At 46.8% G+C, this 25,768-nt stretch overlaps 1 protein-coding gene across 1 annotated transcript in view; it reads left to right on the top strand.

Moving 5' to 3' along the window:
* The window catches only part of pusl1 (pseudouridine synthase like 1), a 73,825-nt gene that overhangs the window by 4,678 nt on the left and 43,379 nt on the right, over nucleotides 1–25,768 (top strand). The window lies entirely within an intron of this gene.

The raw sequence follows: 25,768 nt of genomic DNA, 5'->3' as shown, positions 1-25,768 counted from the left end.
CAGACCATACTGTATATGGAGTGGGATCAGACCATACTGTATATGGATATGTAGTGGGATCAGACCATACTGTATATGGATATGTAGTGGGATCAGACCATACTGTATATGTAGTGGGATCAGACCATACTGTATATGGATATGTAGTGGGATCAGACCATACTGTATATGTAGTGGGATCAGACCATACTGTATATGTAGTGGGATCAGACCATACTGTATATGTAGTGGGATCAGACCATACTGTATATGTAGTGGGATCAGACCATACTGTATATGTAGTGGGATCAGACCATACTGTATATGTAGTGGGATCAGACCATACTGTATATGTAGTGGGATCAGACCATACTGTATATGTAGTGGGATCAGACCATACTGTATATGTAGTGGGATCAGACCATACTGTATATGTAGTGGGATCAGACCATACTGTATATGTAGTGGGATCAGACCATACTGTATATGTAGTGGGATCAGACCATACTGTATATGTAGTGGGATCAGACCATACTGTATATGTAGTGGGATCAGACCATACTGTATATGTAGTGGGATCAGACCATACTGTATATGGAGTGGGATCAGACCATACTGTATATGGATATGTAGTGGGATCAGACCATACTGTATATGTAGTGGGATCAGACCATACTGTATATGTAGTGGGATCAGACCATACTGTATATGTAGTGGGATCAGACCATACTGTATATGTAGTGGGATCAGACCATACTGTATATGTAGTGGGATCAGACCATACTGTATATGGAGTGGGATCAGACCATACTGGATATGTAGTGGGATCAGACCATACTGGATATGTAGTGGGATCAGACCATACTGTATATGTAGTGGGATCAGACCATACTGTATATGGATATGTAGTGGGATCAGACCATACTGTATATGTAGTGGGATCAGACCATACTGTATATGTAGTGGGATCAGACCATACTGTATATGGATATGTAGTGGGATCAGACCATACTGTATATGTAGTGGGATCAGACATACTGTATATGTAGTGGGATCAGACCATACTGGATATGTAGTGGGATCAGACCATACTGTATATGTAGTGGGATCAGACCATACTGTATATGGATATGTAGTGGGATCAGACCATACTGTATATGGAGTGGGATCAGACCATACTGTATATGTAGTGGGATCAGACCATACTGTATATGGAGTGGGATCAGACCATACTGTATATGTAGTGGGATCAGACCATACTGTATATGTAGTGGGATCAGACCATACTGTATATGGATATGTAGTGGGATCAGGCCATACTGTATATGTAGTGGGATCAGACCATACTGTATATGTAGTGGGATCAGACCATACTGGATATGGATATGTAGTGGGATCAGACCATACTGTATATGTAGTGGGATCAGACCATACTGTATATGGATATGTAGTGGGATCAGGCCATACTGTATATGTAGTGGGATCAGACCATACTGTATATGTAGTGGGATCAGACCATACTGTATATGGATATGTAGTGGGATCAGACCATACTGTATATGTAGTTGGATCAGACCATACTGTATATGGAGTGGGATCAGACCATACTGTATATGGATATGTAGTGGGATCAGACCATACTGTATATGGATATGTAGTGGGATCAGACCATACTGTATATGTAGTGGGATCAGACCATACTGTATATGTAGTGGGATCAGACCATACTGTATATGGATATGTAGTGGGATCAGACCATACTGTATATGTAGTGGGATCAGACCATACTGTATATGTAGTGGGATCAGACCATACTGTATATGTAGTGGGATCAGACCATACTGTATATGTAGTGGGATCAGACCATACTGTATATGTAGTGGGATCAGACCATACTGTATATGGATATGTAGTGGGATCAGACCATACTGTATATGGATATGTAGTGGGATCAGACCATACTGTATATGGATATGTAGTGGGATCAGGCCATACTGTATATGTAGTGGGATCAGACCATACTGTATATGTAGTGGGATCAGACCATACTGTATATGGATATGTAGTGGGATCAGACCATACTGTATATGTAGTGGGATCAGACCATACTGTATATGTAGTGGGATCAGACCATACTGTATATGTAGTGGGATCAGACCATACTGTATATGTAGTGGGATCAGACCATACTGTATATGTAGTGGGATCAGACCATACTGTATATGTAGTGGGATCAGACCATACTCTATATGTAGTGGGATCAGACCATACTGTATATGGAGTGGGATCAGACCATACTGTATATGGAGTGGGATCAGACCATACTGTATATGGAGTGGGATCAGACCATACTGTATATGTAGTGGGATCAGACCATACTGTATATGTAGTGGGATCAGACCATACTGTATATGTAGTGGGATCAGACCATACTGTATATGTAGTGGGATCAGACCATACTGTATATGTAGTGGGATCAGACCATACTGTATATGTAGTGGGATCAGACCATACTGTATATGGATATGTAGTGGGATCAGACCATACTGTATATGTAGTGGGATCAGACCATACTGTATATGTAGTGGGATCAGACCATACTGTATATGTAGTGGGATCAGACCATACTGTATATGTAGTGGGATCAGACCATACTGTATATGGATATGTAGTGGGATCAGACCATACTGTATATGTAGTGGGATCAGACCATACTGTATATGTAGTGGGATCAGACCATACTGTATATGTAGTGGGATCAGACCATACTGTATATGTAGTGGGATCAGACCATACTGTATATGTAGTGGGATCAGACCATACTGTATATGTAGTGGGATCAGACCATACTGTATATGTAGTGGGATCAGACCATACTGTATATGTAGTGGGATCAGACCATACTGTATATGGATATGTAGTGGGATCAGACCATACTGTATATGTAGTGGGATCAGACCATACTGTATATGGAGTGGGATCAGACCATACTGTATATGGATATGTAGTGGGATCAGACCATACTGTATATGGAGTGGGATCAGACCATACTGTATATGTAGTGGGATCAGACCATACTGTATATGGTTATGTAGTGGGATCAGACCATACTGTATATGTAGTGGGATCAGACCATACTGTATATGTAGTGGGATCAGACCATACTGTATATGTAGTGGGATCAGACCATACTGTATATGTAGTGGTATCAGACCATACTGTATATGTAGTGGGATCAGACCAGACTGTATATGTAGTGGTATCAGACCATACTGTATATGTAGTGGGATCAGGCCATACTGTATATGTAGTGGGATCAGACCATACTGTATATGGATATGTAGTGGGATCAGACCATACTGTATATGTAGTGGGATCAGACCATACTGTATATGGAGTGGGATCAGACCATACTGTATATGTAGTGGGATCAGACCATACTGTATATGGATATGTAGTGGGATCAGACCATACTGTATATGTAGTGGGTTCAGACCATACTGTATATGTAGTGGGATCAGACCATACTGTATATGGAGTGGGATCAGACCATACTGTATATGGAGTGGGATCAGACCATACTGTATATGTAGTGGGATCAGACCATACTGTATATGTAGTGGGATCAGACCATACTGTATATGGATATGTAGTGGGATCAGACCATACTGTATATGTAGTGGGATCAGACCATACTGTATATGGATATGTAGTGGGATCAGACCATACTGTATATGTAGTGGGATCAGACCATACTGTATATGGATATGTAGTGGGATCAGACCATACTGTATATGTAGTGGGATCAGACCATACTGTATATGTAGTGGGATCAGACCATACTGTATATGGAGTGGGATCAGACCATACTGTATATGTAGTGGGATCAGACCATACTGTATATGGATATGTAGTGGGATCAGACCATACTGTATATGGATATGGAGTGGGATCAGACCATACTGTATATGGATATGGAGTGGGATCAGACCATACTGTATATGTAGTGGGATCAGACCATACTGTATATGTAGTGGGATCAGACCATACTGTATATGGAGTGGGATCAGACCATACTGTATATGGAGTGGGATCAGACCATACTGTATATGTAGTGGGATCAGACCATACTGTATATGTAGTGGGATCAGACCATACTGTATATGTAGTGGGATCAGACCATACTGTATATGTAGTGGGATCAGACCATACTGTATATGTAGTGGGATCAGACCATACTGTATATGTAGTGGGATCAGACCATACTGTATATGTAGTGGGATCAGACCATACTGTATATGTAGTGGGATCAGACCATACTGTATATGGAGTGGGATCAGACCATACTGTATATGTAGTGGGATCAGACCATACTGTATATGTAGTGGGATCAGACCATACTGTATATGGATATGGAGTGGGATCAAGTCAATGTGTCAATGTCAATGTCAATGACCGAGTCAATGTGGAGGCTATATACAGGGGGTACTGGTACCGAGTCAGTGTGGAGGCTATATACAGGGGGTACAGAGTCAGTGTGGAGGCTATATACAGGGGGTACAGAGTCAATGTGGATGCTATATACAGGGGGTACAGAGTCAATGTGGATGCTATATACAGGGGGTACAGAGTCAGTGTGGAGGCTATATACAGGGGGTACAGAGTCAATGTGGAGGCTATATACGGGGGGTACTGGTACAGAGTCAATGTGGAGGCTATATACAGGGGGTACCGGTACAGAGTCAGTGTGGAGGCTATATACAGGGGGTACAGAGTCAATGTGGATGCTATATACAGGGGGTACAGAGTCAATGTGGATGCTATATACAGGGGGTACCGTTACCGAGTCAATGTGGAGGCTATATACAGAGGGTACCGGTACCGAGTCAGTGTGGGGGCTATATACAGGGGGTACTGGTACCGAGTCAGTGTGGAGGCTATATACAGGGGGTACAGAGTCAGTGTGGAGGCTATATACAGGGCGTACAGAGTCTATGTGGAGGCTATATACGGGGGGTACTGGTACAGAGTCAATGTGGAGGCTATATACAGGGGGTACCGGTACAGAGTCAATGTGGAGGCTATATACAAGGGGTACCGGTACAGAGTCAATGTGGAGGCTATATACAGGGGGTACCGGTACAGAGTCAATGTGGAGGCTATATACAGGGGGTACCGGTACAGAGTCAATGTGGAGGCTATATACAGGGGGTACCGGTACAGAGTCAATGTGGAGGCTATATACAGGGGGTACCGGTACAGAGTCAATGTGGAGGCTATGTACAGGGGGTACCGGTACAGAGTCAATGTGGAGGCTATATACAGGGCTGTACCAGTACAGAGTCAATGTGGAGGTTATATACAGGGGGTACCGGTACAGAGTCAATGTGGAGGCTATATACAGGGGGTACCGGTACAGAGTCAATGTGAAGACTATATACAGGGGGTACCGGTACAGAGTCAATGTGCAGGCTATATACAGGGGGTACCGTTACCGAGTCAGTGTGCAGGGGTTCAGGTTAGTTGAGATAATAAACAGCAGTGTAAAAAAATAAATGGAGGGTTCAATGTAAATTGTCGATTTGATTAATTGTTAGTCTTATGGCTTTGGGGGGTAGAAGCTGTTGAGGAGCCTTTTGGTCCGAGACTTCGTGCTCTGGTAACGCAGAGAAAACCGTCTACTGAAGTCTCGGATAAATTTATGGACTTTCCTCTGACACCTCCTATTATAGAGGTCCTGGATGGCAGGAAGCTTGGCCCCAGTGATGTACTGGGCCGTTCACACTACCTTCTGTAGGGCCTCCCTCTGACACCTCCTATTATAGAGGTCCTGGATGGCAGGAAGCTTGGCCCCAGTGATGTACTGGGCCGTTCACACTACCTTCTGTAGGGCCTCCCTCTGACACCTCCTATTATAGAGGTCCTGGATGGTAGGAAGCTTGGCCCCAGTGATGTACTGGGCCGTTCACACTACCTTCTGTAGGGCCTCCCTCTGACACCTCCTATTATAGAGGTCCTGGATGGTAGGAAGCTTGGCCCCAGTGATGTACTGGGCCGTACTCACTACCTTCTGTAGGGCCTCCCTCTGACACCTCCTATTATAGAGGTCCTGGATGGTAGGAAGCTTGGCCCCAGTGATGTACTGGGCCGTTCACACTACCTTCTGTAGCGCCTTACGGTCAGATTATTTTCCACCATCATTTCCAAATAAATTCATAAAAAATGTGATTTTCTGGATTTTGTTTCTCATTTTGTCTGTCATAGATGAAGTGTACCTATGATGAAGATTACAGGCCTCTCTCGTCAATTTAAGTGGGAGAACTTGCACAATTGGTGGCTGACTAAATACTTTTTTGCCCCACTGTATATACAGTATGAATGATCTACTTAAATTGAGACGACTGGACTCTCTCCATTCAGTTGTATTTGATAAAAAATAGTCCTTATTCCATAGAGATATTGGACTCACTGTACCGTACTGTTACAGTCTCTTAGTCTCGAGTGCATTATTCAAAATGTTTTTATTTTATTTTATTTAACTAGGCAAGTCAGTTAAGAACAAATTCTTATTTTCAATGACGGCCTAGGAACAGTGGGTTAACTGCCTGTTCAGGGGCAGAACGACAGATTTGTACCTTGTCAGCTCGGGGATTTGAACTTGCAACCTTTCGGTTACTAGCCCAACGCTCTAACCACTAGGCTACCTGCCACCTCTACACTCTAACCACTAGGCTACCCTGCCACCTCTACACTCTAACCACTAGGCTACCCTGCCGCCCCTACAGTCTAACCACTAGGCTACCTGCCACCTCTACACTCTAACCACTAGGCTACCTGCCGCCCCTACACTCTAACCACTAGGCTACCCTGCCGTCCCTACACTCTAACCACTAGGCTACCCTGCCGCCCCTACACTCTAACCACTAGGCTACCTGCCGCCTCCACACTCTAACCACTAGGCTACCCTGCCACCTCTACACTCTAACCACTAGGCTACCCTGCCACCTCTACACTCTAACCACTAGGCTACCCTGCCGTCCCTACACTCTAACCACTAGGCTACCTGCCGCCCCTACACTCTAACCACTAGGCTACCCTGCCACCCCACAAAACCCACACAAACAACTGAATACATTATTTGGACAAATCCAGCATCTCCATTTCTCTATTTCGGACTTAAAAACCAGCCTCTGGGAACACACGACATTCCACGACATCATCACCATTTCATGGATAAAGTGGAAGTGACTGTTTGAATTGAGATGCTCCTGTCTGTGTGTTCCTCTGCATTCAAAGTGCCACTGGTAGGAGAGTTACATTTTTCACACTATTGAGCCAAACTGAGCCGTACTGTGCTAGCCTGGTCTCTCATCCCCCCACCATATAGTTGCTGGGACTAGGCTAGCCTGGTCTCTCATCCATCCACCTTATAGTTGCTGGGACTAGGCTAGCCTGGTATCTCATCCACCTTATAGTTGCTGGGACTAGGCTAGCCTGGTCTCTCATCCATCCACCTTATAGTTGCTGGGACTAGGCTAGCCTGGTATCTCATCCACCTTATAGTTGCTGGGACTAGGCTAGCCTGGTATCTCATCCACCTTATAGTTGCTGGGACTAGGCTAGCCTGGTATCTCATCCACCATATAGTTGCTGGGACTAGGCTAGCCTGGTATCTCATCCATCCACCTTATAGTTGCTGGGACTAGGCTAGCCTGGTTACTCATCCATCCACCTTATAGTTGCTGGGACTAGGCTAGCCTGGTATCTCATCCACCTTATAGTTGCTGGGACTAGGCTAGCCTGGTTAGTCATCCATCCACCATATAGTTGCTGGGACTAGGCTAGCCTGGTATCTCATCCATCCACCTTATAGTTGCTGGGACTAGGCTAGCCTGGTTACTCATCCATCCACCTTATAGTTGCTGGGACTAGGCTAGCCTGGTATCTCATCCACCTTCTAGTTGCTGGGACTAGGCTAGCCTGGTATCTCATCCACCTTATAGTTGCTGGGACTAGGCTAGCCTGGTATCTCATCCACCTTATAGTTGCTGGGACTAGGCTAGCCTGGTATCTCATCCACCTTATAGTTGCTGGGACTAGGCTAGCCTGGTATCTCATCCACCTTATAGTTGCTGGGACTAGGCTAGCCTGGTATCTCATCCACCCACCTTATAGTTGCTGGGACTAGGCTAGCCTGGTATCTCATCCACCCACCTTATAGTTGCTGGGACTAAGCTAGCCTGGTATCTCATCCACCTTATAGTTGCTGGGACTAGGCTAGCCTGGTATCTCATCCACCTTATAGTTGCTGGGACTAGGCTAGCCTGGTATCTCATCCACCTTATAGTTGCTGGGACTAGGCTAGCCTGGTATCTCATCCACCTTATAGTTGCTGGGACTAGGCTAGCCTGATATCTCATCCACCTTATAGTTGCTGGGACTAGGCTAGCCTGGTATCTCATCCACCTTATAGTTGCTGGGACTAGGCTAGCCTGGTATCTCATCCACCTTATAGTTGCTGGGACTAGGCTAGCCTGGTATCTCATCCACCCACCGTATAGTTGCTGGGACTAGGCTAGCCTGGTATCTCATCCACCCACCTTATAGTTGCTGGGACTAGGCTAGCCTGGTATCTCATCCACCTTATAGTTGCTGGGACTAGGCTAGCCTGGTATCTCATCCAACTTATAGTTTCTGGGACTAGGCTAGCCTGGTATCTCATCCAACTTATAGTTGCTGGGACTAGGCTAGCCTGGTATCTCATCCACCTTATAGTTGCTGGGACTAGGCTAGCCTGGTATCTCATCCAACTTATAGTTGCTGGGACTAGGCTAGCCTGGTATCTCATCCACCATATAGTTGCTGGGACTAGGCTAGCCTGGTATCTCATCCACCTTATAGTTGCTGGGACTAGGCTAGCCTGGTATCTCATCCACCTTATAGTTGCTGGGACTAGGCTAGCCTGGTATCTCATCCACCATATAGTTGCTGGGACTAGGCTAGCCTGGTATCTCATCCATCCACCTTATAGTTGCTGGGACTAGGCTAGCCTGGTTACTCATCCATCCACCTTATAGTTGCTGGGACTAGGCTAGCCTGGTATCTCATCCACCTTATAGTTGCTGGGACTAGGCTAGCCTGGTTAGTCATCCATCCACCATATAGTTGCTGGGACTAGGCTAGCCTGGTCTCTCATCCGCCCACCATATAGTTGCTGGGACTAGGCTAGCCTGGTCTCTCATCCATCCACCTTATAGTTGCTGGGACTAGGCTAGCCTGGTATCTCATCCACCTTATAGTTGCTGGGACTAGGCTAGCCTGGTATCTCATCCAACTTATAGTTTCTGGGACTAGGCTAGCCTGGTATCTCATCCAACTTATAGTTGCTGGGACTAGGCTAGCCTGGTATCTCATCCACCTTATAGTTGCTGGGACTAGGCTAGCCTGGTATCTCATCCAACTTATAGTTGCTGGGACTAGGCTAGCCTGGTATCTCATCCACCATATAGTTGCTGGGACTAGGCTAGCCTGGTATCTCATCCACCTTATAGTTGCTGGGACTAGGCTAGCCTGGTATCTCATCCACCTTATAGTTGCTGGGACTAGGCTAGCCTGGTATCTCATCCACCATATAGTTGCTGGGACTAGGCTAGCCTGGTATCTCATCCATCCACCTTATAGTTGCTGGGACTAGGCTAGCCTGGTTACTCATCCATCCACCTTATAGTTGCTGGGACTAGGCTAGCCTGGTATCTCATCCACCTTATAGTTGCTGGGACTAGGCTAGCCTGGTTAGTCATCCATCCACCATATAGTTGCTGGGACTAGGCTAGCCTGGTATCTCATCCATCCACCTTATAGTTGCTGGGACTAGGCTAGCCTGGTTACTCATCCATCCACCTTATAGTTGCTGGGACTAGGCTAGCCTGGTATCTCATCCACCTTCTAGTTGCTGGGACTAGGCTAGCCTGGTATCTCATCCACCTTATAGTTGCTGGGACTAGGCTAGCCTGGTATCTCATCCACCTTATAGTTGCTGGGACTAGGCTAGCCTGGTATCTCATCCACCTTATAGTTGCTGGGACTAGGCTAGCCTGGTATCCCATCCACCTTATAGTTGCTGGGACTAGGCTAGCCTGGTATCTCATCCACCCACCTTATAGTTGCTGGGACTAGGCTAGCCTGGTATCTCATCCACCCACCTTATAGTTGCTGGGACTAAGCTAGCCTGGTATCTCATCCACCTTATAGTTGCTGGGACTAGGCTAGCCTGGTATCTCATCCACCTTATAGTTGCTGGGACTAGGCTAGCCTGGTATCTCATCCACCTTATAGTTGCTGGGACTAGGCTAGCCTGGTATCTCATCCACCTTATAGTTGCTGGGACTAGGCTAGCCTGATATCTCATCCACCTTATAGTTGCTGGGACTAGGCTAGCCTGGTATCTCATCCACCTTATAGTTGCTGGGACTAGGCTAGCCTGGTATCTCATCCACCTTATAGTTGCTGGGACTAGGCTAGCCTGGTATCTCATCCACCCACCTTATAGTTGCTGGGACTAGGCTAGCCTGGTATCTCATCCACCCACCTTATAGTTGCTGGGACTAGGCTAGCCTGGTATCTCATCCACCTTATAGTTGCTGGGACTAGGCTAGCCTGGTATCTCATCCACCTTATAGTTGCTGGGACTAGGCTAGCCTGGTATCTCATCCACCTTATAGTTGCTGGGACTAGGCTAGCCTGGTATCTCATCCACCTTATAGTTGCTGGGACTAGGCTAGCCTGGTATCTCATCCACCTTATAGTTGCTGGGACTAGGCTAGCCTGGTATCTCATCCACCTTATAGTTGCTCCATTCCGTTGCTCCAGAGAGAGATCTGTCAGGGTTATGGAATATGTCAGTCTGACTCCTGAGAGAAAGACAAGTTTATTGTTGTGGTGACATGCTGCTGCTCAGTGTGGCTTGGTGGACAGACACACAGACAGAGGGATTTAGACTAGGCTGATGTGGCCTGGATCAAGGCTTCTTCCAGGGTTACAGTTTTTGGCTCTCTGACTGACTACCAGCAACCTCCTGGCTGTTTGAAGAGACTACCAGCCAGAGAGAGAGGAGAGGTCTGGAGGAACTGACTGTTTGAAGAGACTACCAGCCAGAGAGAGAGGAGAGGTCTGGAGGAACAGACTGTTTGAAGAGACTACCAGCCAGAGAGAGAGGAGAGGTCTGGAGGAACAGACTGTTTGAAGAGACTACCAGCCAGAGAGAGAGGAGAGGTCTGGAGGAACTGACTGTTTGAAGAGACTACCAGCCAGAGAGAGAGGAGACGTCTGGAGGAACTGACTGTTTGAAGAGACTACCAGCCAGAGAGAGAGGAGACGTCTGGAGGAACTGACTGTTTGAAGAGACTACCAGCCAGAGAGAGAGGAGACGTCTAGAGATACTGACTGTTTGAAGAGACTACCAGCCAGAGAGAGAGGAGAGGTCTGGAGATACTGACTACCTACGTAATGTCTAGTGTACCATTGACATGGAACATTCCGGTAACTATTCACATAATTACATGTCAATACATGCAGCTAAAAAAAAACTTTTGTCAGCCTGTGTTCATTCACAATCGCAGTACCTGAATAAAAATAACAGTTAATGTTGGTGTAAGCCCCTTTTTTAAAAATGCATTCCTTATTCCCTTCCTCAAACAGAAACACTGATCTACAGTAACACAACTGGATTGGTTTAGGGTCATTTCAGGGGAAACCACACATTCACTTACTCTGAATAATGTCCGAATCGGTGACTGTTGGCTACTTCAACAAAGGAAGTAACAAGGCATTCTAGAACAGTTAAGAACTTGGGCTTTAATGACAGTTTGCCCCGAGGAATGGAGGAGGATATTTCTGTGGTTTGGTTTTGAATATGGATGCCTGCTTCTGCTGCTTCAGGGTGGAGAGACCGATGGAGAGAGGGAGAAAGAAAGACAGATGGGGGGGGGGGGGAGATGGAGGGAGAGCTGTGTCGAACAAGTCTGGGTAGATGTTATTAGACCGTAAACAAGCCCCTTACAATCTGATGGGTTTTTATGGGCCAGTCTGTTCACACATACACACCCCAGTCTATAGCTGTGATACAGACTGGTATGAAAGTGTGCATTTATAATATGATTTGAAGTGAATTATTTATCCTCGTTTAAATCCTCCAGTAGTTTGTAAAGCCTGCAGATGGCCTCCATGTGAAAAAGGTTCATTTGTCTGTTCAATCTGGATCTCTGTGTACCGTATTCACACGTGCTGTCTGAAAGTACAACAAGATGTTTTGTTTTTGAGATTTCCTTAAACATTTGAACAAATAAGAAATTGACAAGTTGGATTTATGAAATAGTGAAATAAAAAAATGTATGGGCGTTTATCCAACTCTTTGCGGAGATCACAGAAAATCATTATGGCGTCATTACTGCTAGCTGACTTGGCTAGTTAAATAAAGGTTCAATTAAAAATCAATGATGTTGTCTGTCCTGAAGTGATTATTTGCTTCACACGGTTGGTGATGCTTCCTGACACCTGATATTAAATCTTTGAAACAGTCTGATGACTCGGGTCAGTCGAGGCTTAGGTCTCTGAAATGTTTAGTGTGGCAACTATGCGTGTGTGTGTGTAGTTATTTAGTGTCTGTGTGGGTGTCAGTCGAGGCTTAGGTCTCTGAAATGTTTAGTGTGGCAACTATGCGTGTGTACATGGTTGTGTGTGAGTGTGTGTGTAGTTATTTAGTGTCTGTGTGGGTGTGTGTGTGTGTGTGTAGTTATTTAGTGTCTGTGTGGGTGTGTGTGTGTGTGTGTGTGTGTGTGTGTGTGTGTGTAGTTATTCTTTGAAACAGTCTGATGACTCGGGTCAGTCGAGGCTTAGGTCTCTGAAATGTTTAGTGTGGCAACTATGCGCGTGTACATGGTTGTGTGTGTGTGTGTGTAGTTATTTAGTGTCTGTGTGTGTGTGTGTAGTTATTTAGTGTCTGTGTGTGTGTGTGTGTAGTTATTTAGTGTCTTTGTGGGTGTGTGTGTGTGTGTGTAGTTATTTAGTGTCTGTGTGGGTGTGTGTGTGGGTGTGTGTGTGTGTAGTTATTTAGTGTCTGTGTGGGTGTCTGTGTGTGTGTGTGTGTGTGTGTGTAGTTATTCTTTGAAACAGTCTGATGACTCGGGTCAGTCGAGGCTTAGGTCTCTGAAATGTTTAGTGTGGCAACTATGCGCGTGTTCATGGTTGTGTGTGCGTGTGTGTGTGTAGTTATTTAGTGTCTGTGTGGGTGTGTGTGTGTGTGTGTGTGTAGTTATTTAGTGTCTGTGTGGGTGTGTGTGTGTGTGTGTGTGTGTAGTTATTCTTTGAAACAGTCTGATGACTCGGGTCAGTCGAGGCTTAGGCAGGTCTCTGAAATGTTTAGTGTGGCAACTATGCGTGTGTACATGTGTGTGTGTGTGTGTGTGTAGTTATTTAGTGTCTGTGTGTGTGTGTGTGTGTGTGTGTGTGTGTGTGTGTGGGTGTGTGTGTGTGTAGTTATTTAGTGTCTGTGTGTGTGTGTGTGTGTGTGTGTGTGGTTATTTAGTGTCTGTGTGGGTGTGTGTGTGTGTAGTTATTTAGTGTGTGTGTGTGTGTGTGTGTGTGTGTGTGTCTGTGTGTGTGTGTGTGTGTAGTTATTTAGTGTCTGTGTGGGTGTGTGTGTGTGTGTGTGTGTGGTTGTTAATCTGATCACTGGGCTCGCCTATACAGCGGCTGGAACTACTGTCTGAAAAGGTATTTGGTTTAATATCCACAGGTTCCCATCTGTGATCTGAATATTGTAGACGGAGTATAACCTCATAGCATGAAGTCCCACCCAGTCTGACATGACTCTATGGGTTCACCTCCTACCATATGACTGTATGGGTTCACCTCCTACCACATGACTCTATGGGTTTACCTCCTACCACATGGCTCTATGGGTTCACCTCTTACCACATGACTCTATGGGTTCACTTCCTACCACATGACTATGGGTTCACCTCCTACCAGATGACTCTATGGGTTCACCTCCTACCACATGACTCTATGGGTTCACCTCCTACCACATGACTCTATGGGTTCACCTCCTACCACATGACTCTATGGGTTTACCTGCTACCACATGACTCTATGGGTTCACCTCCTACCACATGACTCTATGGGTTCACCTCCTACCATATGACTGTATGGGTTCACCTCCTACCAGACCTGACTCTATGGGTTCACCTCCTACCAGACCTGACTCTATGGGTTCACCTCCTACCACATGACTCTATGGGTTCACCTCCTACCATATGACTGTATGGGTTCACCTCCTACCAGATCTGACTCTATGGGTTCACCTCCTACCATATGACTATGGGTTTACCTCCTACCACATGACTCTATGGGTTCACCTCCTACCACATGACTCTATGGGTTCACCTCCTACACAACATGACTCTATGGGTTCACCTCCTACCACATGACTCTATGGTTTCACCTCCTACCACATGACTCTATGGGTTCACCTCCTACACGACATGACTCTATGGGTTCACCTCCTACCACATGACTCTATGGTTTCACCTCCTACCACATGACTCTATGGGTTCACCTCCTACCACATGACTCTATGGGTTCACCTCCTACCAGACATGACTCTATGGGTTCACCTCCTACCAGACCTGACTCTATGGGTTCACCTCCTACCACATGACTCTATGGGTTCACCTCCTACCACATGACTCTATGGGTTCACCTCCTACCACATGACTCTATGGGTTCACCTCCTACCACATGACTCTATGGGTTCACCTCCTACCACATGACTCTATGGGTTCACCTCCTACCACATGGCTCTATGGGTTTACCTCCTACCACATGGCTCTATGGGTTCACCTCCTACCACATTGCTCTATGGGTTCACCTCCTACCACATGACTCTATGGGTTCACCTCCTACCACATGACTCTATGGGTTCACCTCCTACCACATGACTCTATGGGTTCACCTCCTACACAACATGACTCTATGGGTTCACCTCCTACCACATGACTCTATGGTTTCACCTCCTACCACATGACTCTATGGGTTCACCTCCTACACGACATGACTCTATGGGTTCACCTCCTACCACATGACTCTATGGTTTCACCTCCTACCACATGACTCTATGGGTTCACCTCCTACCACATGACTCTATGGGTTCACCTCCTACCACATGACTCTATGGGTTCACCTCCTACCACATGACTCTATGGGTTCACCTCCTACCATATGACTCTATGGGTTCACCTCCTACCACATGGCTCTATGGGTTCACCTCCTACCTGACATGACTCTATGGGTCCACCTCCTACCTGACATGACTCTATGGGTCCACCTCCTACCTGACATGACTCTATGGGTTCACCTCCTACCACATGACTCTCTGGGTTCACCTCCTACCACATGGCTCTATGGGTTCACCTCCTACCACATGGCTCTATGGGTTCACCTCCTACCACATGACTCTATGGGTTCACCTCCTACCATAATCCTCTATGGGTTCACCTCCTACCAGACATGGCTCTATGGGTTCACCTCCTACCTGACATGACTCTATGGGTTCACCTCCTACCTGACATGACTCTCTGGGTTCACCTCCTACCACATGGCTCTATGGGTTCACCTACCACATGACTCTATGGGTTCACCTCTTACCACATGACTCTATGGGTTCACTTCCTACCACATGACTATGGGTTCACCTCCTACCAGACATGACTCTATGGGTTTACCTCCTACCACATGACTCTATGGGTTTACCTCCTACCAGACATGACTCTATGGGTTTACCTCCTACCAGACATGACTCTATGGGTTCACCTCCTACCACATGACTCTATGGGTTCACCTCCTACCACATGACTCTATGGGTTCACCTCCTACCACATGGCTCTATGGGTTTACCTCATACCACATGACTCTATGGGTTTACCTCCTACCACATGACTCTATGGGTTCACCTCCTACCACATGACTCTATGGGTTCACCTCCTACCACATGACTCTATGGGTTCACCTCCTACCACATGACTCTATGGGTTCACCTCCTACCACATGGCTCTATGGGTTCACCTCCTAAATCAAATCAAATGTATTTATATAGCCCTTCGTACATCAGCTGATATCTAAAAGTGCTGTACAGAAACCCAGCCTAAAACCGCAAAAAGGCCAAAACCTAGGAAGAAACCTAGAGAGGAACCAGGCTATGTGGGGTGGCCAGTCCTCTTCTGGCTGTGCCGGGTAGAGATTATAACAGAACATGGCCAAGATGTTCAAATGTTCATAAATGACCAGCATGGTCGAATAATAATAAGGCAGAACAGTTGAAACTGGAGCAGCAGCACGGCCAGGTGGACTGGGGACAGCAAGGAGTCATCATGTCAGGTAGTCCTGGGGCATGGTCCTAGGGCTCAGGTCCTCCGAGAGAGAGAAGGAGAGAATTAGAGAACGCACACTTAGATTCACACAGGACACCGAATTGGACAGGAGAAGTACTCCAGATATAACAAACTGACCCCAGCCCCCGACACATAAACTACTGCAGCATAAATACTGGAGGCTGAGACAGGAGGGGTCAGGAGACACTGTGGCCTCATCCGAGGACACCCCCTGACAGGGCCAAACAGGAAGGATATAATCCCACCCACTTTGCCAAAGCACAGCCCCCACACAACTAGAGGGATATCTTCAACCACCAACTTACCATCCTGAGACAAAGCTGAGTATAGCCCGCAAAGATCTCCGCCATGGCACAACCCAAGGGGGGGTGCCAACCCAGACAGGATGACCACATCAGTGCATCAACCCACTCAAGTGACGCACCCCTTCCAGGGACGGCGTGAGAGAGCCCCAGTAAGCCAGTGACTCAGCCCCTGTAATAGGGTTACAGGCAGAGAATCCCAGTGGAAAGAGGGGAACCGGCCAGGCAGAGACAGCAAGGGTGGTTCGTTGCTCCAGATCCTTTCCGTTCACCTTCCCACTCCTGGGCCAGACTACACTCAATCATATGACCCACTGAAGAGATGAGTCTTCAGTAAAGACTTAAAGGTTGAGACCGAGTTTGCGTCTCTGACATGGGTAGGCAGACCGTTCCATAAAAATGGAGCTCGATAGGAGAAAGCCCTGCCTCCAGCTATTTGCTTAGAAATTCTAGGGACAATTAGGAGGCCTGCGTCTTGTGACCGTAGCGTACGTGTAGCTATGTACGGCACGACCAAATCAGAGAGATAGGTAGGAGCAAGCCCATGTAAATGCTTTGTAGGTTAGCAGTAAAACCTTGAAATCAGCCCTTGCTTTGACAGGAAGCCAGTGTCGGGAGGCTAGCACTGGAGTAATATGATCAAATTTTTTGGTTCTAGTCAGGATTCTAGCAGCCGTATTTAGCACTAACTGAAGTTGATTTAGTGCTTTATCCGGGTAGCCGGAAAGTAGAGCATTGCAGTAGTCTAACCTAGAAGTGACAAAAGCATGGATGAATTTTTCTACATTTTTGGACAGAAAGTTTCTGATTTTTGCAATGTTACGTAGATGGAAAAAAGCTGTCCTTGAAATGGTCTTGATATGTTCTTCAAAAGAGAGATCAGGGTCCAGAGTAACGCCGAGGTCCTTCACAGTTTTATTTGAGACGACTGTACAACCATTAAGATTAATTGTCAGATTCAACAGAAGATCTCTTTGTTTCTTGGGACCTAGAACAAGCATCTCTGTTTTGTCCGAGTTTAAAAGTAGAAAGTTTGCAGCCATCCACTTCCTTATGTCTGAAACACATGCTTCTAGCAAGGGCAATTTTGGGGCTTCACCATGTTTCATTGAAATGTACAACTGTGTGTCATCCGCATAGCAGTGAAAGTTAACATTATGTTTTCGAATAACATCCAAGAGGTAAAATATATAGTGAAAACAATAGTGGTCCTAAAACGGAACCTTGAGGAACACTGAAATTTACAGTTGATTTGTCAGAGGACAAACCATTCACAGAGACAAACTGATATCTTTCCAACAGATAAGATCTAAACCAGGCCAGAACTTGTCCGTGTAGACCAATTTGGGTTTCCAATCTCTCCAAAAGAATGTGGTGATCGATGGTATCAAAAGCAGCACTAAGGTCTAGGAGCACGAGGACAGATGCAGAGCCTCGGTCCGATGCCATTAAAATGTCATTTACCACCTTCACAAGTGCCGTCTCAGTGCTATGATGACCTCCTACCACATGACTCTTTGGGTTCACCTCCTACCAGACATGACTCTATGGGTTCACCTCCTACCAGACATGACTCTATGGGTTCACCTCCTACCACATGACTCTATGGGTACACCTCCTAATGCATGACTCTATGGGTTCACATCCTACCAGACCTGACTCTATGGGTTCACCTCCTACCAGACATGACTCTATGGGTTCACCTCCTACCAGACATGACTCTATGGGTTCACCTCCTACCACATGACTCTATGGGTACTCCTCCTACCACATGACTCTATGGGTACACCTCCTACCAGACATGACTCTATGGGTTCACCTCCTACCACATGGCTCTATGGGTTCACCTCCTACCACATGGCTCTATGGGTTCACCTCCTACCACATGACTCTATGGGTACACCTCCTACCACATGACTCTATGGGTTCACCTCCTACCACATGGCTCTATGGGTTCACCTCCTACCACATGACTCTATGGGTTCACCTCCTACCAGACCTGACTCTATGGGTTCACCTCCTACCAGACCTGACTCTATGGGTTCACCTCCTACCAGACATGACTCTATGGGTTCACCTCCTACCACATGACTCTATGGGTTCACCTCCTACCACATGACTCTGGGTACACCTCCTACCAGACATGACTCTATGGGTACACCTCCTACCACATGGCTCTATGGGTTCACCTCCTACCACATGGCTCTATGTGTTCACCTCCTACCACATGACTCTATGGGTACACCTCCTACCACATGACTCTATGGGTTCACCTCCTACCACATGGCTCTATGGGTCACCTCCTTCCACATTGCTCTATGGGTTCACCTCCTACCACATGACTCTATGGGTTCACCTCCTAACGCATGACTCTATGGGTTTACCTGCTACCACAAGACTCTGGGTTCACCTCCTACCAGACCTGACTCTATGGGTTCACCTCCTACCAGACATGACTCTATGGGTACACCTCCTACCACATGGCTCTATGGGTTCACCTCCTACCACATGGCTCTATGTATTCACCTCCTACCACATGACTCTATGGGTACACCTCCTACCACATGACTCTATGGGTTCACCTCCTACCACATGGCTCTATGGGTCACCTCCTTCCACATTGCTCTATGGGTTCACCTCCTACCACATGACTCTATGGGTTCACCTCCTAACGCATGACTCTATGGGTTTACCTGCTACCACAAGACTCTGGGTTCACCTCCTACCAGACCTGACTCTATGGGGTCACCTCCTACCAGATATGGCTCTATGGGTTCACCTCCTACCAGACCTGACTCTATGGGTTTACCTCCTACCAGACATGGCTTTATGGGTTCACCTCCTACCAGACATGATTGTATTCTCATTTCATAGGTGGCACATTTAAAGTCTTCCTGTGTTATTCCTATCACATGAACTAAGAGACTATATACCTCTTGTTTACACCTCTCCCATGAACAGAACATTATGGACTGTAAGCCTACAGGACTAAAATAATCTCCATTGAAAGGGCTTTTTTTTAAGGTCCAGGTCTAGTCTTAATCTGGGTCCTTGAAACTGGCACAATAAAGTGGAGTTTATACAGGCATATAAACATGTGTTCCCATCTGTTTCCACATTTATCGGGAATGGAATGTCTCATTTAGAATCTTGTTCCATGATTCAGTTTGTGGACCGACATTCTCAGGCTTATTTCTGACCGTTCTGTTTTAGCTTGTCATCACAACGAGCTCATGGTGGTTCAAGTCAAGAATCAATTTCATTCTCTCTCTCGACAAACAAAGGTAAATAAACAAGGCAAATTAACAATCAGAAATTAACAATAAACATTACACTCACGTGCTTTAAAATAATATAGACATTTCAAACATTATATTATTGGCTATGTACGGTGTTGTAACAATGTGCAAAGTATGATAGGAAAGATACACTATATATACAAAGTATGTAAACACCCCTTCAAATTAGTGGATTCAGCTATTTCAGCCACACCTGTTGCTTACAGGTGTATAAAATTGAGCACACAGCCATGCAATCTCCATAGACAAACGTTGGCAGTAGAAGAGCTCAGTGACTTTCAACGTGGCACCGTCATAGGATGCCACCTTTCCAACAAGTCAGTTCATCACATTTTTGCCCTGCTAGAGCTGCCCGGGTCAACTGTAAGTGCTGTTATTGTGAAGTGGAAACGTCTAGGAGCAACAACGGCTCAGCCGCGACGTGGTAGGCCACACAAGCTCACAGAACGGGACCACTGAGTGCTGAAGTGCATAACGCTTAAAAATCGTCTGTCCTCGGTTGCAACACTCACTACAGAGTTCCAAACTGCCTCTGGAAGCAACATCAGCATAATAATGGTTCGTTGGGAACTTCATGAAATGGGTTTCCATGGCCGAGCAGCCGCACACAAGCCTAAGATCACCAACGCTACAGCATACAATGGCATTCTAGATGATTCTGTGCTTCCAAACTTTCCAACAGTTTGATGACTGTCACACCCTGATCTGTTTCACCTCTTTGTGCTTGTCTCCACCCCCCTCCAGGTATCGCCCATCTTCCTCATTATCCCCAGTGTATTTATACCTGTGTTCTCTGTTTGTCTGTTCCCAGTTTGTTTTGTTTTTGTTTTGTTTGTCAAGCCTACCAGCGTTTTCCCCTTGCTCCTGTCTTTTTCTAGTTCCCGTTTTCTAGTTTTCCCGGTTTTGATCATTCTGCCTGCCCTGACCCGGAGCCTGTCTGCCATTCTGTACCTTATGGACTCTGATCTGGATTACTGACCTCTGCCTGCCCTTGACCTGTCATTCGACAATGTCTGCATCTGGGTCCTCTCCTGAAACATGATAGTATGAACTGGCCATGATTGACCCAGCAGACTCGGACCATCTCCTTCCAAGGAGCCACCATTGCAAGGCATAAGGAGTTGCTTTGTAGTCTTATGGTTTCAGACCGAACACCATGACCGAGTGTTGAACACATTGCTGGAGCAATTCCGCGGGTGGTTTGTCAGGCAGCCTACCATGACGGTAACTTCCAAGCCTGTCAGTAACCTGGTTGTTAGTAGCAACGCCTCCCCGTACACCCCGATTTACCTGGGGACCCCACTTACCTGTCGGGCGTTTCTCGCTCAGTGTTTCCTCATTATCGAGCTGCAGAACTCCTCCTTCCCCTCGCTCTAAGATAGCGTACCTGATCACGCTGATGTCCGTGAGGGCTCTCGCCTGGGATAGGGCAGTATGGGAACAACAGTCGGCCGTATGCTTCAGTCTGGAGGATTTTGTGGCGGAGGTGAAGAAAGTTTTTGATGCTCCATTGTCCGGGAGAGAGGCTGCCCGGAAGTTACTCCAGCTTGTGGCAGACTATGCAGTGGATTTCCATACGTTGGCAGCTGAGAGTGCCTGGAACCCGAACCGCTGTTCGACATGTTCCTGCAGGAAGTAAAACACAAGCTTGCAGCCCGGGAACTACCGACGGATCTCGACTCGCTCATCGCCTTGACCATTTGGATCGATGGGCGACTACGTGAGCGAAGGAAGGAGAGTAGGTTCAATTTATCTCACCCGCCCATGGCTTCTACCTCACCTCCGAGACACCCCGGAAGTCCCCAACGGCGCCATTGCCGAGAGAACCCGGGAACCCGGGGCTACCCGAGTTCCCCCCAACGATCTCCAAAGTCTGCCAATTCAACTTTTCCCGAGCTGATGCAACTAGGCAGAACTCGGCTGTCCCTAGCCGAATGGCTATACAGGCTTCACACGAAGAGTTACCTGTATTGTGGGACTAGTGGTCATTTCGTGGCCACCTGTCCACTAAAATAACAGGCTCACCGGTAGTAGCGCGTATTCTGGTGGGACATACGGATAACTTTCCTTCTCCCATTACTCTCTCCCCTTTTCAAGCCATCTTGCTGTGTGGGAACCAGTTAATCTCTCTGGGTACTCATTGAGTCTGGGGCCGATGACAGCTTTATGGACGCTACCCTGGCGTCCGAGCTGGGCATCCCCACTGAGCCCCTCTCCATTCCCATGGATGTTAGTGCGCTGGACTTCGTCCTGGAGAAGACTATTCTCTGTCGGGTCTGGAGACCAAGGCTATGGAGACCTACATTGAGGACTCCCTAGCTGCAGGGTTCATCCGTCCTTCTGCCTCCCTCGCCGGGCATAGGGTTCTTCTTTGTGGAGAAGAAGGACAAAACCCTGCGCCCGTGCATCGAGCGACTGGGGCCTCAATGACATCACGGTGAAGAACCGCTACCCCCTACCACTCACCTCCTCTGCCGTTGAGCCGCTCCAGTGGGCCACCATGTTGGACCTACGGAACGCCTACCACCTGGTGCGGATATGGGAAGTGGAAGACTGCCTTCAACACGGCCAGTGTTCACTACGAGTATCTGGTCATGCCATTTTCTGGTCATGCCATTTTTCCCTTACCAACTCTCCTGCTGTGTTCCAGGTTCTGGTTAATGATGTTCTCCGTGACATGTTGAACTGGTTCATCTCCACGAAATCCTTGTTTTCTCCCGCTCCCCCAAGAACACGTGCTCCACGTCCGACAGGTTCTCCAACGCCTCCTGGAGAACCAGCTTTTTGTGAAAGCAGAGAATTGCGAATTCCATCGTTCCACCATCCACTTCCTGGGTTACATCATCGCTGCAGGGAGTTTACAGATGTATCCCGGTAAGGTGAGAGCGGTGATGGACGTCCTATGTCCAGAGTGCAACTGCAACGTTTCCTGGGATTCGCCAATGTTTATCACCGCTTTACAGCACCCTGGCTTCCCTCCTATCAGCACTCACTTCTCCCAAGGTTCCGTTCACGAGGTCTCCAGCTGCTGGCCAAGCGTTCCGGGATCTCAAACACGTTTCATCACAGCTTCCATCTTGGTTTATCCTGACCCGTACCGCCAGATCGTGGTGGAGGCCGGTGCTTCGGATGTCGGAGTGGGGACTGTCCTGTCCCAGCATTCTGTCCTGGAGAGGAACTACGATGTGGGGAATAGTGAGCTTCTCGTGGTGAAGATGGGGTTGGAGGAGTGGGGACTGACCTGTCCCAGCGTTCTGCCCTGGAGAGGAACTACGATGTGGGGAATAGTGAGCTTCTCGCGGTGAAGATGGAGTTGGAGGAGTGGAGGCACTGGCTGGAGGGGGCGAAACATCCGTTTATTGTGTGGACAGACCACAAGAACTTGGAATATCTCAGCACCGCCAAGCGTCTCAATTCCAGGCAAGCTAGATGGGCCCTGTTTTTCACCCGGTTAAACTTCTCCATCTCGTACCGATCGGGATCCAAATATGTCAAGCTGGAGGTGCGCTGTCACGCCACTACAACCCCAGAACCGAGATCATCCCGTCGTACCGGGTCGGCTCTTCTCAAGACCACCTCCAGGTATCGACGACGAACACACCTCAACTGGACCCCGGCTCCCTGGTATCGTCTCCAGCACCGGGTATCGTTGTCCACCCGAGATCTGCCCCTCCGGGGGGAGTCCCCCCGGGTTTATCGGCCCTTTCCCCATCTCTAAGATCATTAGCCCCTCTGCTGTTCGTCTTCTGTTGCCCCGTACCCTCCGAATACATCCCACTTTTCATCTTGGATCAAACCCAGTCCTTTGTTTCCATTTTGAGACTAAATTTAAAATGCAAATAAGCCCACGTTGTCTAATGATCTGTTATTATTATTACTAATAATGACTTTTATTTTGTAAAGTGGTTTCTTGCATTATACAACACAATACAATGCAATTTACGGTCACCTATTTGGCCCGTGGTGTTACAGGCAATGTAAAAAATCATTAATTAATGTCAAGCCCTTTATAATGTAAAAAAAAAAAACGTATGAACTGAACACCACATATAGGATATATCATAGAAATCAACAGCTATTTCCATGTGGTAATGTTATGGGATTTGCTCCATTGGTTTTGTTGGTAGACCTACATTATGCTCCAATAGCCACAATAACCTATTGGCTACTATTCTAAAACTGTAAAGGCCTCAGTGTTCACTGGAAAAGATGGAAGTTGCACAAAATTCTCACAACGATCAAGTTTCCGTTTCATAAGACCTCAAATTTGCTCAGTGCCTCCAAACATTGAAGGGAACATTGGTCAAAACAGGAGGTTAGGAAGTGCAGCTCAGTTTCCTTCTCATTTTGTGGGCACTGTGCACATAGCCTGTCTTCTCTTGAGAGCCAGGTCTGCCTACGGAGGCCTTTCTCAATAGCAAGGCTATGCTCACTGAGTCTGTACATAGTCAAAGCTTTCCTTAAGTTTGGGTCAGTCACAGTGGTCAGGTATTCTGCCACTGTGTACTCTCTGTTTAGTGCCAAATAGCATTCAGGTTTGCTCAGTTTTTTTGTTGTTAATTCTTTCCAATGTGTCAAGTAATTATCTTTTTGTTTTCTCATGATTTGGTTGGGTCTAATTGTTTTGCTGTCCTGAGGCTCTGTGGGGTGTGTTTGTGAACAGAGCCCCAGGACCAGCTTGCTTAGGGGACGCTTCTCCAGGTTCATCTCTCTGTAGGTGATGGCTTTGTTATGGAAGGTTTGGGAATCGCTTCCTTTTAGGTGGTTGTAGAATTTAATTGCTCTTTCCTGGATGTTGATAATTAGCGTGTATCGTCATAATTCTCCTCTGCATGCATTATTTGGTGTTTTACGTTGTACATAGACAATGCTTTAGCAGAATTTTGCATGCAGTCTCAATTTGGTGTTCGTCCCATTTAGTTAATTATTGGTTGGTGAGCGGACCTCAGACCTCACAACCATAGTGAGCAATGAGTTCAGCGATGTGAGAGACTGATCGATAACTACAGGAAGTGTTTGGTTAGAGTCATTGCAGCTAAAGATGGCACAACCTAGGCAGTGTAGCCTAGTGGTTAGAGTGTAGAGGTGGCAGGGTAGCCTAGTGGTTAGAGTGTAGAGGTGGCAGGGTAGCCTAGTGGTTAGAGTGTAGAGGTGGCAGGGTAGCCTAGTGGTTAGAGTGTAGAGGTGGCAGGGTAGCCTAGTGGTTAGAGTGTAGAGGTGGCAGGGTAGCCTAGTGGTTAGAGTGTTGAGGCGGCAGGGTAGCCTAGTGGTTAGAGTGTAGAGGTGGCAGGGTAGCCTAGTGGTTAGAGTGTAGAGGCGGCAGCGTAGCCTAGTGGTTAGAGTGTAGAGGTGGCAGGGTAGCCTAGTGGTTACAGCGTTGGACTAGTAACTGGAAGGTTGCAAGTTCAAATCCCCGAGCTGACAAGGTACAAATCTGTCGTTCTGCCCCTGAACATGGTAGTTAACCCACTGCTTCCCAGGTAGGCCGTCATTGTAAATAATAATTTGTTCTTAACTGACTTGCCTGGTTAAATAAAGGTAAAATAAAAATGAGCGAAAATATGCAGAAATAGAGACATTTTGAAAGGGGCACACAGGAGGAAATGTTTCTCCGTTGAGATTAGTTCCTTATTTATTTCTAACCAAAATGTAAAATGTTCCTGTTTTGATTAATTTAATGGAGTGACTTATGTCTGATCTATACCAAATTAGCATACCCCCCCCCCGAGTCTCTTCCCTGTTT

This window comes from Oncorhynchus masou, chromosome 6 (assembly GCF_036934945.1).
Source record: "Oncorhynchus masou masou isolate Uvic2021 chromosome 6, UVic_Omas_1.1, whole genome shotgun sequence".
NCBI lineage: Eukaryota > Metazoa > Chordata > Actinopteri > Salmoniformes > Salmonidae > Oncorhynchus > Oncorhynchus masou.
This window is presented reverse-complemented; position numbering and strand designations above follow the sequence as displayed.